We start from the raw sequence: 2,796 nt of genomic DNA, 5'->3' as shown, positions 1-2,796 counted from the left end.
TACAAATAAAGCTGCCTTGCCTTGCCTTGCCTTGCCTTGCCTGAGTTAAGATGGTGTACACCAACGGCATGCCAACTGTCATTGTGATAATGTTACCCTGCTAGTGTTAGCATTTAGCTAAAAGTACAGCCTCACAGAGCTGCTAACATGACTGTAGACCAGTCTTGTTAATAGTTCTTGGATAACAATAGAGATTTATGGAGGAATACACTGCTGGGCTTTTGATAGATAGGAAGTACTTTTGGTCTTTTCATTAGATTTGTTGACGATAAAAATGTGGAATGTCACCACACAACACTCAAACTAGGAATGGAGTCACTGTCAAGAAGCTGATTAAAATTAAACGACAACATAATTATTCAAAGTCCTCTCTGTTTTCCTTAACACAGCACCTCTGCTGCTGCCCGCAAGATGGGAATGAAGATATTCACATGGCAGTTGGATATCATAACAGCACTTGCACTAGCGTAAAAATGTGTTCTGCTCACTGGGTCGAGTACAAATCCCATCAGCAGTGGTCAGGAAAACCTACAAACGCCTGAATCAACCAGACAGCTACCGATATCACCTGCTACAATAGTGTAAATGCATGATTGTGCTTCCCCTCATTGGTAAACCTGCTATCAGGAACATCTACAAGATTTAGATGTGACGTGTCTTTGAGATAAACGCTTAGTTTTAAAACCATGGCATCCATGTGAATTAGTCATGAGTTGGAAGGGCCCACTTTTTTTAATCTGTGTTTCATGGAAAACGGGTTAATATATTTACTTCCATATGTCCTCAATAAATAAGATATTTTTGCAAACAAGTTTTATATTGATTCATGGTGATACAATTGGTTTAATACTGATGATAGAATGTTTTCATGCTGATGAAATAACTCTTTTTGGAATAAGAGTTTGTGTCTGATGGTTTTTCCACAAAAGGCTTTTCTCCCTCATTGGAAACAAAGTTTGGAATGTATAACAATGCAAAAATAGCTAGAGTTAAATGACATGATTGATATCACACACATGTCTGTACAATGAAAAGCTACAGCCACGAGATGGTTAGCATAAATACTAGAAATGGGGAAACGGCTGGCCTAGCTCTGACCAAGATGAACAAATCAAATTCACCTACCAGCTCCTCCTGAAGCTCACTAACTCAGATTTATGTAACGCTAAGCTAACCGTCTCTTCGCATTAGCTACATAATAACTCTTGGCAGGCAAATAAATAATTCTTTTTCCCCCCTAAAATGTCGAAGTATATTTAATGTAAGTCTTTTACACCTCAATTATCAACAAACCGCTAACTTATTTAGAGAGATTGTTTGCCTAAATCTAAATTTTAAAAAAGTACTTCTTGTTAGAAGTACAGAAGTTTTCTGTGAGCAAAGAAAACACCCTGCACCATCTCATGATTTTACATGTTTTTTTCTTACTTTTTTACTGTGCACTTGCATAACGTCATGTTTTCTTACCTTATAGGTCAGTTATCAGAGTGCCTACCCCTTGGTGAGTTTGAATTTTCATCATTCTTTCATGAAAAATGTTAGTGTTGGTGTGTTATACACACATTGTTGAGTCTCCACAGGGTGCCTTGACCACAAGCTCATACTGTATCACCACCAGAGCTGACAAGAAAAAGAAAAGAAACCTAAAGAACCGATATTCCAAAGATTTTTAGCAGACAATTAGCAGATTATCAATTAAACATACTTTCATCTGTATTTTAAATCTGTTTAATCTACAGTCCACACATGTTTTTTTTATCTTTGGATACACAGTCAAACTAACTTCACACACAAGCTTAAACATCTTATTTTTCTGTGCTCCTTTTTCTCTCATTACATGGCAGATGGGAAGAGCAAACAAATGTGATTTGCTCCCTCAGAGCCACAGAATGTTCCAGTGACTCATGCTATGGTAATATAGTCCAACGCTCTGCGCCAACCGTCTGCATGGGGACAGAGGGGAGTCCCACTACACACGCATGCATAAATGCAGAAATATGGGTACATGCAAGCACACACTAGACCGACATACTGTACATGCTGTATGATGCTCTGTAATTGCTGATCTTATCCTGTATGCTCAACTGTCTGAACCAGAGGATGGTGTGGATGATGGATGCAAATTTACCAATCTGTCTTTCATCTGAGAAATGGGTGAAAATCTCTTACCAAAACATGTAAACTCTCTGCTCACTGAACACGTTATAAGTTACTTCTAGGAAAGGCCCGTCCTACAAAGCAGCTCGATAGGTTGGAGTTAGGCGTTGACCTTGAGTGATTTAAGATTAGGATAGCTGATTGGTCAGGGGATAGACCCTGAACAAATCGGGTTGTGTTACCTTACGTAAGCATGGACGCCTGGCCAATAGTAGTGTGTAAATGCTATTGAAGGGCGGGCCTTTCCTAGAAGTTGCCTGGGTTCTATAATAACGCCTGTCTGACCAGTAGCTTGTATTGAACTTGTCCTTTCGTTTGACCAGCAATGGGCACCAAAGTTGAAATTTTTAAAAAATCCTTCACACAGTAGTTTTAAGTACAATCTCATCAGAACAACTTAAGTGGTTTTTAATGAACGCAACTTTAGTGTACCATATCTGAATGCATAAAAAAGTATACTTGGCAAGTTTTGGTTTAGTGTCATGACAAAAGAAACAAAGATAGGAATCAGAACACTAATTGATCAATCAGTGAGTCCACACATAGTGGCTTTAATCTTCCACCTCTGATTTACAAATAAGTTTAACCCTTGTGTTGTCTTCCCGTCAACCGTGAAAAAAAGTTATCGCATTTTCTGAC

At 38.6% G+C, this 2,796-nt stretch overlaps 1 protein-coding gene across 1 annotated transcript in view; it reads left to right on the top strand.

Moving 5' to 3' along the window:
- The window catches only part of dgkb (diacylglycerol kinase, beta), a 92,540-nt gene that overhangs the window by 4,153 nt on the left and 85,591 nt on the right, over positions 1-2,796 (top strand). Inside the window, exons 2-3 of the mRNA XM_032518148.1 lie at positions 1,475-1,501; positions 1,845-2,001. The gene's annotated coding sequence lies outside the window, so the exon portion shown is untranslated. The remainder of the gene's footprint in view (positions 1-1,474; positions 1,502-1,844; positions 2,002-2,796) is intronic.

The sequence above is a fragment of the Etheostoma spectabile genome, chromosome 6 (assembly GCF_008692095.1).
Source record: "Etheostoma spectabile isolate EspeVRDwgs_2016 chromosome 6, UIUC_Espe_1.0, whole genome shotgun sequence".
Classification (NCBI taxonomy): domain Eukaryota; kingdom Metazoa; phylum Chordata; class Actinopteri; order Perciformes; family Percidae; genus Etheostoma; species Etheostoma spectabile.
Note: the sequence above shows the minus strand (reverse complement) of the source record. Positions and strands in the feature narration are given on the sequence as shown.